We start from the raw sequence: 11573 nt of genomic DNA, 5'->3' as shown, positions 1-11573 counted from the left end.
ATTTAAAAAAAATTTCTAACTCAGTAATTTTAAATAGGTGGAAGTCTCTTAGTAAAATGGTAAACTATGTTACTTGTTCACCATGAAGACCTTATAATTTCTCTATGTTATGGGAGGGTTTTTTTTTTTTTTTTAATTTTTGGTAATTATTGAGTGTTCGTGAAGTATCATAAATGTGTATTCCCTCTTCTCATATAATTATGGACCCTACTAATTAAATTTATGGTGGGATTCACAATTCATGTGAGAGGGAGGTGTATGCACTTATGGACCCACAATTCATGTTCTTATTCAATTTTCAATTTTCATTGTTATTAAGGGTAATTTGCAAATGACACCTTAAAAATTTAGGGTACTTGAATTTTATACCTTAAAGTTTCAGAATTTGAATTTTACTCCCCTGAAGTTTGGGTGTGTTTAGATTTACACCCAAAATTTCAAAATTTCAGAGTATAAAATCCAAACACCTTCAAACTTTAAGGAGTAAAATCCAAACTCCCTCAAATTTTAGAAGTAAAATCTAAATTATGAAATGTCAGGATGTAAATTTTTTTTTTAAATATTTCCCTTCAACCAAAAAAAAAAAATCAACTTTATTCAAGGATTAAATAACCAAATTAATAATTTAACACTATTTTTTTTTGTCTAAATATATTATTAGGGTAAACAGTCATTAGTTAAAGCTTTCTTCTTCTCAAAAAAAAAAAAAAGTTAAAGCTTTCTTAAAAACCTTTTTTTTTTCTTTTTTTTTTACTCTTACTAAATCGTATTATATAAACTTTCTTTCTTGAGGTATTACTACTGAAAAACAAAGATGTCCAAGAAGAGATAAAGAATTGGTTTGGTGCCTAAATAATCAAGCAACATGAGACGTATCTTGGTTTACCTTCTTTGGTTGAGAGAAATAAAAGAACTACCTTCAATGCTATCAACGAGAAATTGGGGAAAGTGTTGGCAGGTTGGAAAGAGAAGTTACTTTCAAAGGCGGGGAAAGAGATTCTAATTAAAGCAGTGATCCAAGCAATACTGACTTATACTATGAGTTGTTTCAAACTTCCAAACTCGCTTTGTGATGATTTAATGGGGATGATTAGGAATTTTTGGTGGGGACAAAAGAAGGAGGAAAGGAAAATAGCTTGGCTTAGTTGGGAGAAAATGTGTGAACCTAAGTATAATGGAGGAATGGGATTTAAGGATTTAAAATTATTCAATAAGGCTTTGCTTGCAAAACAGGGTTGGAATCTTCAAATGGGCAGCAACTCTCTTGTTTATAGGGTTCTTAAGCCTAAATACTTCCCAACTTGTGATTTTATTCATGCCTCGATTGGAAATAATCCTTCTTACACTTGGAGGAGTTTAATATCTGCCCAAAACCTAGTTAATGAAGGTTTACGATGGAGGGTTAGTAATGGAGCAAATATAAAGGCTTGGCAAGATAAGTGGCTGCCATGGGGTTTGACTTATAGGGTCACTTCTCCAAGGTTATTTCTGAGTCTTGATACAAGGGTTGCTGATTTAATTGATTCAAACATAGGAAAATGGAAGAATGAAGCTCTTGACAATATTTTTCTACCTTATGAAGCTGACTTAATTAAAAGTATTCCTTTGAGTGCCACTTTATCGGAGGACAAATTGGTTTGGGTTATAACTAACAATGGAATGTTCACTGTTGGGAGTGTGTATAAATTGCCGGTTTCAATGTTCAAATCTAACTGCCATGGTACTACTTCTGATGGTACCATACTAAGAAGATTTTGGAAGAAAGTGTGGTCATTGCCTATTCCTCATAAGGTGCGTCATTTTTGTTGGCGTGCTTGTCGCGACACTTTACCAACAATAGTCAAATTGATGAAGTGTAATGTTATTGCTAAATCTTTGTGTGTGTGCTGTTTGGAGAGTGTAGAAATGAGTGACCATATTTTCTAGGGTTGTCTGATAGCACAGGTGGCTTGGGTTGCTTCAAAGCTGAATCTGTTGCCTCTTGAAGCTAATATCGTTACATTCTAGGATCTATTATTTCATGAACTGATGACTAATGATGCTAGAAATATCAAACATTCAAACTTTGTGATGATTGCATGGAAATTATGGTGCAATAGGAATGAAATTTATCATAGAGGTGAAGCAAAAAATGGACTGGAAGTGGCTCGGTCAACATCAAGTTATTTGTAGGAATTTTGGTCTGCAACAGAGAAGCATGAATCCATTGTCTCTGATCTGGTTCAGCCTCTCGATGACAGACAAGAAGTACTTCAACACTTGGCTTGGGTCCCTCCTCCCTCGGGTCTATGCAAGATTAATGTAGATGGTGCTATTTTTCCCACAAAGAAGTTGGTTGGCATTGGTGTGGTCATTAGAGATCAGCAAGGCAAATTGTTGGCTACATTATGCAGAAAAATTAGAGCTCAAATGGGTGCACTTGAAGTGGAAGCAAAGGCATATGAAGTTGGTGTTTTGTTGGCAAGACATTTGGGGTTGAGGAATGGAGTGTTGGAAGGAGATTCTGTGATTGTTTCTAATGCCCTCAAGCAAGTTTCACAGCCTCCTACTTCGGTTGCAGCTATTGTGGAAGGAATTCATGTTTTGAGTTTGGATGTTGTGGTAGTTAGTTATTCTCATGCGCCTAGGACTGGTAATAAGCCAGTCCACATTCTAGCACGACAAGCTCAAAGCTTTGTCAATGATGTAATTTGGATTGAAGAGATTCATTGTTGTATTCAGCAAACTCTTATCCATGATGTACTTGTTTCTTAATGTTTAATAATATTTTAGTGTGTGTTTTATCAAAAAAAAAAATTATTTCTTTACTATTTATAAAAGACATCATTTTTCTTCCAATATGAAAATAAAATTAGCTTATTCTTATAATTCATAAGTTTAATAAATAAAAAAACATGCATAAATTAATTGTATTTATATACATATATATACAATACTACATGATGAAGAATATCGGCTCCATTTAAACAATATAATTTACTTTTTTTTTATTAGTGAAAATGTGGGAACACAATTCCCACATTAAGTCCTACAGATGAGGGCGTGATCCAATTTATTTTCAAGTAATACTACAGAGTAAAAACATGATATTTTTTTTATTATTTTTCAAAATGATTAATATAGTCTATTATAATTTGAGTAACATTATTTTCTAGGAGTGTGCAGCCAACCCACCAACCAACCAAAATCGACTTAACCCAACTCAACCCGCCAGGTTGGGTTGGTTTTTAGGACTTAGTGGATTGGGTTGGATTACAAATTTTTTTTTGATAGCGGGTCGGGTTGGGTTTGAGTCATAAAATTCCAAACCTGTCAAACCCAACCCGACCCACCCATATATTTAATATATATATATATATATATTTAAAATATATCATATAATTAATATATTTTTTAAAATAACTAGCTCTTCCTATCTTATATAAAAGTCAATTAGTTCACACAAACTCTAGTAAATTACAATTATTGTTTAGTCATTAGTGTTGTTTGCCTTTAAAGAGTTACATTGATACTAATCTTTCGGTTTTTTTAATATATTTATATGTATTTTTTTTTTTTGCTCAATTTAATAATAATAAAAATTTTGTTCAACCCATGGGTTCAACCTGACCTAACTCGATCCATGTGGGTTGAGTTGGACTTATGTGATGGGTTGGGTTGGTTGATTATTTTTGACCCACCATGGTGGGTTGGGTCAAAAAATCTCCTTAACCCGACCCATGTACACCCCTATTATTTTCACATAACTTTACAACTAACGTCACTTTTATTATGTACAAATCACAACGTGCAATGTCAACGGTTGTGAAAAATATTATAAGCAATAGTTGTATACCTAGAATTATTGTTTATTTTCACTTTATTTAAAAAAAAAAAAATTAACATTGCTAAATTTTTAAAATTTTAACTATTGAATTGCATGTTTTTTACACTTTTAACACACATGACAAATTTTGTACAAATCGAATGTTATTTACTATATGATCCACAAACTTATTTTTTATTTATAATTTTATATTACAGAAACTTGCAATTTAAACAATTGATTGATGACATAATTATTGATTTTTGATCTTCTGGAAAATTTTCAAGCATAGAGGATATAAGAAAAAAATGATTTAATGGTGGATTTGTCAAAATTTACACCCAATAAAAAAATATTGAATAAGTTTGTAGCCAAACTTTGTATAAGGAAGCATATATGTGGTTTAGGAGGACAGGGACTCAATTTAGTGAAGTGATCTAACTAGCCCCAAAAACATTTCAATCACCAAAAAACAAAAAAACACACACACACACACACACACACAAAATTCAGTTCAATCCCTGCTTGTTCAGAGCAAACTAAGCCATTTAGTCAAGTTTGTTTATATCAAAGAGTAACCTCAACCTCAATAGTCTTATTACACACTAGGTACCCATAATAGACACTATCATTTACGGGTTTAAATTTTTTTAAAAAATTATATTACTAGTCAAGGCAGCACGTGCTAGCCATGGGAAAAAAAAGTAGTAATTAGGATCAATTTTAAATTTTATTTGTATCACAAAATAAAAATATAAATCATTTGATTTTTAAAATACATAGAGATTTACATTAATCAAAAGAGACATTAATTTTAAGAATTTTGATAGTTATGTCATAAATAGTTAATCTCAATCGTATAAAACCATGACAAATTCCAGTCCAATATTTTATTATTTTATTTTGACCTATAACTTACACCTCAATAGTTGTGAATAGTTGGGAGCACATATAGCCTTTGAGAGGAGCGGTGAGGCTGCAAACACTGCTGATAGGCCTAACTCTCCAGCTCGGTCAAAGGAGACCACGAGCCCATAAACGCTAAGGACAGAATTTAAGGAGGCACGGTCTTTAGCCTAGATCAGTACCTCCACACTACCCAGCATTCTTATATCTGAAGATGAAGGGCACACTTTGGGCAAACAGTTCACTCACAAAAAAAGTTTGGGTAAAGAAAACATTTCGGTTGTATCGGTGGTAGAAGCAAGGGCAAATTGAGGCCGAGGCGCTGAAAATGTGGGTTCTTGGAAACGATTGCCAAGAGAATCGGTGGAGGGGAAGGATTGTAGTGGTGGAGAGAAGGCTATCAGTGTCAAGAGAAAAGATATGGTTCCTCTTAGAGATCTTCAACAGAACGTGCTCCGTGAAAAAAGGAACAAGATGGAGGCTCAGGTTTCGGTTGTGGGTCAGTTGATGGCAAAACATTTGGGATCGGCGGAGTTTACTAAGCAACTCTGCCGGGATCAATGAGTGCACTAGTCTGGAACTGTCGGGGGCTTAGGAACCGCCGCACAGTTCGAGCCCTTGAGAAGGTAGTGTCTTCTGAAGATCCCATTTTAATTTTTTTAATGGAAACTAAACTTGTTGTTGCTGAGTTTGATGTAATCAAAGAGGGTTTGAAGAGAACCCAAGGTTTGGTGGTGCCGAGCAATCGTAGGAGTAGGGGTTTGGCACTTTTATGGAAGGACCTGTCTGTTTTTGTTCAATCCTTTTCGAAGAGCCACATTGATGCTATCATTAATCAAGGTGCTGGGTCTTAGAACTGGAGGTTCACAGGTTTCTATGGTAACCCGAACACTAGCAAGAGGGAAGAGTCTTGGCTTTTGCTCAAAAATTTGTCTAGTATGAATAGTTTGCCGTGGGTGTGTGCTGGAGATTTGAACGAATTAATGCATAATGGAGAGAAAGAAGGAGGAAGTTCACGGCCAGGGCATCAAATGGCCAAGTTTTGTGAGGCGATAAACTCATGTCAGCTGCGTGATCTGGGCTACATTGGCTAGGATTACACTTGGAGTAGGCGTTTAGGAAACAGGGGATGGGTGAGGGAGCGCCTGGATAGAGTATTGGTCTCCACGGGTTAGGCAGCAATATTCCCAAAGAAGCGTTTATTTCATAAAGCCAACTCTTCTTCTGATCATTGTATGCTCTTGCTAAAAGATAGCTTGTCGACGTCCTAGAGAAGACGGGGACCCAAACCCTTCCGCTTTGAGACAATGTGGCTTAAAAAGGAGACATGTGTTGATGTTGTTACCTCCGCTTGGCTCAAAGGTATGTGCAGGGGATCGGGTTCACCCTTTTATCATTGTCTTGAAGAATGCCGCCTTTCCTTGACTCACTGGAACAAAAATTACTTTGGTCACGTGGGAAAGAAATTAGCTTCATTGCAAACAAAATTGGGGATTTTAGAATGTCAGAAAGGAAGCCCACCAATAATGGAGGAAATTAATCGCACGCGAAGAGAGGTTAACAGTCTGCTGGACACAGAGGAAATCATGTGGCACCAAAGGTCTCGGATTAATTGGCTAAAGTCGGGTGATAAAAACACTTCCTTTTTTCACACCAAAGCTTCTAGCAGGTTTCAATGAAACACCATTGATAGAATCTAGGACTCTACCGGGGCATGGCAGGAGGATATGGATGTAGTTGGCAGAATTTTTGTAGGGTATTTTGATTCTCTCTTCACTACTTCAAACCCGATGGTGAACGAGGAGCTTCTCAATGCTATCCACTGTAAAGTCATAGGTCAAATGAATAGCTCACTACTGTGGGATTTCCAAGCCAGTGAGGTAGAGAGAGCTCTAAAACAGATGTTCCCAACCACAGCACTTGGCCCCGATGGAATGCCCCCGGTCTTCTACCAAAACTACTGGCCCACGGTAAGCTCTGTTGTCTCTAAAACTGTTCTGGATTTTTTAAACTATGGCTTAACCCCCTAAAATTTCAATGAGACCCATATAGTGTTGATCCCAAAAGTGAAAGATCCAAAATTAGTAACAGATTTTCGCCCCATTAGTCTTTGTAATGTGGCGTACAAGATTGCATCTAAGGCCATTGCAAATAGACTCAAAAAAATGCTGCCAAGAATTGTGTGTGAAAACCAAAGTGCATTTGTAGCGGAATGGCTAATCACAGATAATGTTCTAGTAGCGTTGGAAACCATGCACCATATTAGTCAAAAATGGAAGGGGAAGATAGGGGAGATGACTCTCAAATTAGATATGAGCAAAGCATATGATTGGGTTGAATGGAGATGTCTTCAACAAATCATGCTTAAATTGGGCTTCTCAGGGAGGTGGGTGGCACTCATTATGCAATGTGTCAGCTCAGTCACATATGCCATCCATATCAATGGCATTCCCCAAGGTCACATCACTACTTCAAGGGGTCTGTGCCAAGGTGACCCGCTCTCGCCCTACCTCTTCCTTTTTTGTGCGGAAGGCCTTTTTGCCATGCTACACCAGGCTGTCCAAGATCGAAGGTTAAGGGGAATTTTAGCAAGTAGGAGCGGGCTAAAGCTCTCCCACTTATTTTTTGCCGATGATAGTCTTATCTTTGGCCATGCCACCAATGAAGAAAGTGCTAAAATTATGAGAATCCTCAAAGTGTATGAAGAGTCCTCGGGGCAACAGCTAAATAAGCAAAAAACTTCTTTGTACTTCAGCCGAAACGCGGATAGGGGGGTGCAGGAAGATATTAAGACTCTGTTTGAAGCTCAGGTGATTAAACAACACGAGACTTACCTTGGACTTCCTTCACTTATAGGTAGGTCAAAAACCAACTCTTTCGCTCAATTAAAGGGGAAAGTGGTGAAGAAAGTGGCTGGTTGGAAGGAGAAGCTTCTCTCACTAGCTGGTAAGGAAATCCTTATAAAAGCAGTAGCTCAAGCGGTGCCAACCTACACACTGAGCTGCTTCAAACTCCCAAACTCCATCTGTGATGAGCTTACAAGCATGGTGAGTCAATTCTGGTGGGGGCAGAAAAAAGAGGAGAAGAAAATGGTTTGGCTGAGTTGGGACAAGCTGTGTCTCCCTAAGGAAAAGGGGGGAATGGGTTTTTGGGACCTAAAAACTTTCAACAAGGCTGTTCTTGCCAAACAAGGCTGGCATCTACAAAATCACCCTAAGTCCTTGTTTTATAGGGTCTTTAAGGCAAAGTATTTCCCAAATTGCAATTTTGCCCAAGCCTCACTAGGTCGAAACCCATCCTTTGCATGGAGAAGCATCATGTCAACCCAGGAGGTGGTGCAGAAGGGTATGAAATGGCGTGTTGGGAATGGAGATAGCATCCTCCTATGGTCGGACAAGTGGTTACCTTCTACTACTTCACAAAAAATCTTGTCTCCCACAGACCACACCTTGCCTAATGATGCTAAAGTTAGCGCCCTTATTGATATAGAGAAAAAGGAGTGGAATGCTCAACTGGTCAGACAGGTGTTAGGGCCTGAGGAGGCAGACTTGGTTCTTGGAATACCCCTGAGCTTGCATCTGCCTCAGGACTGCTATATATGGGATAGCAACCCCAATGGTAAGTTTACAGTGAGGAGCGCCTACAAAAGTCTAAAGGAGGGGCTTGACAGGGGTAGTGTGGGGGAGTGCTCAGACGGATCAGTGATGAAGCAAATCTGGAGGTCAATTTGGGGTATGAACACGCCAAACAAAATCAGAAGTTTTGCTTGGAAGGCTTGTCGTGGTATTCTAGCAACCAAAGAAAACCTGAAAAGGAGACACATCATAGTTGATGACCTTTGTGAGATATGTGGAAAGGAGCCAGAAAACTATAGCCACTTGTTTTGGTTCTGTGATAAGGCGGCTGAGGTATGGAGTCATAGCAAACTAGTCCTTCCCTTCCAACCTGAGGATAGATGGGGTTTCATTAATGTGATATGGCAAATTATTAGGCATGGCCCCACAAACTCTGATTTGTTGGAAAAAACTATGACTATGTGTTGGGAAATTTGGAAAAATAGAAATGTGCTCAGGCATGGTGGCACAAGAAAACCGGGTAAGGTACTTGTTCACAATGCAATGGCTTTGGTTGAGGAATACCATTCCGCAAATGTAGTGCTTCGCCCTAGTAACCCATCTGAAGTAATCAAATGGCACCCACTTGAGAATCCTAGATACAAGCTGAATTTAGATGGTGCTGTGTTCTCAGTTCAGAAAGCAGCAGGGATGGGTGTGTTGGTGAGGGACTATAAAGGTAGAGTCATGGCAGCTATGAGCAGAAGAATTTCGACGCCCCTGGCAGCATTGGAGATCGAAGCAAAAACTATGGAGGGAGCTACGGTCTTTGCTTGGGAAATGGGCTTTAGAGAAGTGATTTTTGAGACGGATTCGCTGCTTCTTTACCGGTCTCTCTTGGGCACATCCGATCCTCCCTCATCCATTGAGACCATCATATCTAGTATTTTATCTTTAGTTCAAAATTTTAGTTTTTTCAGTTTCTCTCATGTAAAAAGGCAAGGCAATAGGCCAGCCCATATTTTAGCTCAATTTGCGAAACAACTTGATGACTTTCAAGTTTGGTTGGAGGAAACTCCCAGCCTCAATGAGTCCGCGTGTACTCAGGATGTATCCAGTTCTATTTCTGTTTAATGAGAATTGAAATGTCTTTCCATCAAAATATATATATATATATATATCTTTACCAATGGCATGAGTTCTCAATCACCAATTACATAACCAAAATTCTGACTGAGAGAAAGTAATAGTTGCGTGCGAGAGAGTTCAAGAGATGGAAATTGCCAACATTAGATGCTTGCCTTTGCAAGGCTTACTACAGCTTGTTCTAAAACCAAAAAGGAAAAAGAAAAAAAAAAAAAAGAAAAAAAAATCCACTTTCCATCAAATTTCATAGATCTATTATATTGTTATATCATAGATCTTCTCTTTTCTTAATTTTTATTTTGTAAGATCAACTTTAAAGTTTGTTTTTTTGTTAATTAAATCCTGACTACCAATGTCTTCGGGATTGTTGCTTCATGTTTCTAAAGTTCTGATCAAGACCAGTTTTGGTGTGTGTTATCCTTAAACGTGTATAGGAACCAATAACCAGTAGGTCACTACTTGAGACGTTAGGACTATAATGTGGCGTTTGGTACGGGGGAATCCACATTACTCCTGGCATCCAAATTCCTAGGAATCACATTCCTAAGAATCACATTCCTAAGAATGTAACTATTTCTATGTTTGGTTTATTCCCAGAAATCTTAAATGAATTATTTATTTTTCCCATTCTATCATTAGATTTGAATGTGAACTACCAAGTCATTTAAAAAAAATGGTTAAAATTGTCAATTTATAAAAAATACAATTTTCTTTAAGTTTGGGAATCTGGATTCCCACCTATTTTAAAGGGAATCCACATTCCTACTAAGAGGGGTTTAAGGGAGGAATCCAGATTCCCCTAACATCTGATTCCCTAACATGATTTGCAAACAAACATGGGAATCTTTAAACATTCCTAGGAATTCTAAAACATTACCCTGTACCAAACGCCACATAAACGTGTCTAAAAGAACAGAAGGGTCAGCTCCTAAAGGCTGATCCAGCCCATCAATGGGTGCATAATTGGGCTACATAACTTGGGCCTAGATTAAACTTGGGTGGATCACCTTAATTGCGTCCCTCTCAAAATGATGTATTGCATGTTCAAGTTTGGTAATTAAATTCTCCAAAAAAATAGAGAAAAAAATATTATTGGGAGTTTTGTGCATTAGATCATATGACCTCAAATAATGCACCTAATTGACAATGCCAAAATTTGAATGCAATTAAAACTGAAGAAGCATATAAGGTTGGCTCTAAGAAGATGTTAATTCAACTGATAGTATCACAATTAGACTTGCAAACATTAATTACAAACATGCATATACCAGGGAGGTTTTATACATGATGCTAATTATAGCATACTTTTCATTTATTTATCGGGACTCATCCAGGCAATTATATAATACACACTATATTTTCTCAAAAAAGAAAAAGAAAAATATAATACACACTATAAAATATAAATACGAGAAGTATGGTCTAGAGTCTCTCTTCATACATCTAGTTAGGTCCTAGGACCCTAGAGAAGGGTATCACTAGCAAGAAAGTGGCACGTATAGGGACAGCTACTCTTGGCTTATATTTGAGCCCCTTAAAAGCGTTTCAAAAAAATGATGTATCAGTGTGGCAAATAGCTATTGCATTAACTTTGGTCCCATACTCCCATCAGAGGACACCAATGGACCATGTAAGTCCCTGTGTCCGGCGAAAGAAAACAGTATACACATAGTTTTGCTGATGACATTACCCCTTGTTTACATTAATTCTTGTAATGCGATACTCTTGCTTCTTAGTTTCTTTTGGCACTTGGGTTGAAAGTACTTGAACATTTTTTCCCAGCTTTGAAATACTAAAATCTACTAATGATTCTCCTGCATTGACTGGTGTCTCACACATCTCAATTGTGCTTTTTATCACCTTTGCTTCCACAGATTTTTCTTTTACCGAAAAGTGATTTAGAATTTCTGGTAACTTGTCACTTGAAAAGGGAATGGACTTCGCAACTTTTGATGAGGTAAGAAAGTTGCCCCATTTGCAGTATTGGTGAAGTGCAACATCATATTTTTTTCCCCGGACGCAAATCAGTTTCAATGAAAAAGTGGTGTAAACATTTTCCACGCTCTTAAGTTTTTAATTGCTCAAGCCATTAGGATGGGTGAGCCTCGTATCTGGAAAAGACAATAAGAACATATATTTTCGATGCTTACCCATTTTCCATT

The sequence above is a fragment of the Quercus suber genome, unplaced genomic scaffold (genome assembly GCF_002906115.3).
Source record: "Quercus suber isolate HL8 unplaced genomic scaffold, Cork oak 2.0 scaffold_23, whole genome shotgun sequence".
NCBI classification, from domain to species: Eukaryota; Viridiplantae; Streptophyta; class Magnoliopsida; order Fagales; family Fagaceae; genus Quercus; species Quercus suber.
Note: the sequence above shows the minus strand (reverse complement) of the source record.